The following is a 926-nucleotide window of genomic DNA, read 5'->3' on the forward strand; positions in this document are numbered from 1 at the left end:
GTCATGTTCGTATGGAGGAATAACAACAAATCTCGGCTCCACTTTGGATCAGAGGTGTGAGATTTCCCTTGCTGGAGTTGGATGTTCTAATTGGAATGGTTTGGCTTCAGTTTTGTCAAATCTCCAGATATTCGGCCCCACAGAAAAGGTGTTGTGACAAATGCAAATTGCTTCCTCTCCTCCAACCACAGCAACAAAAACCTGTCTCCCAGACTCTGACAGTCTCTAAACAGGCTTCTAAAGAGACGTATTCAGACTGTCAGTGTGAAATAACAACAAAAACCTGTCTCCCAGACTCTGACAGTCTCTAAACAGACCTCTAAAGACACGTATTCAGACTCTCAGTGTGAAATAACAACAAAAACCTGTCTCCCAGACTCTGACAGTCTCTAAACAGACCTCTAAAGACACGTATTCAGACTCTCAGTGTGAAATAACAACAAAAACCTGTCTCCCAGACTCTGACAGTCTCTAAACAGACCTCTAAAGAGACGTATTCAGACTCTCAGAGTGAAATAACAACAAAACCTGTCTCCCAGACTCTGACAGTCTCTAAACAGGCCTCGAAAGAGACGTATTCAGACTCTCAGAGTGAAATAACAACAAAAACCTGTCTCCCAGACTCTGACAGTCTCTAAACAGGCCTCGAAAGAGACGTATTCAGACTCTGTGTGAAATAACAACAAAAACCTGTCTCCCAGACTCTGACAGTCTCTAAACAGACCTCTAAAGAGACGTATTCAGACTCTCAGTGTGAAATAACAACAAAAACCTGTCTCCCAGACTCTGACAGTCTCTAAACAGACCTCTAAAGACACGTATTCAGACTCTCAGTGTGAAATAACAACAAAAACCTGTCTCCCAGACTCTGACAGTCTCTAAACAGGCCTCTAAAGAGACGTATTCAGACTCTCAGTGTGAAATAA

Source organism: Hypanus sabinus, unplaced genomic scaffold (assembly GCF_030144855.1).
Source record: "Hypanus sabinus isolate sHypSab1 unplaced genomic scaffold, sHypSab1.hap1 scaffold_62, whole genome shotgun sequence".
Lineage (NCBI taxonomy): Eukaryota > Metazoa > Chordata > Chondrichthyes > Myliobatiformes > Dasyatidae > Hypanus > Hypanus sabinus.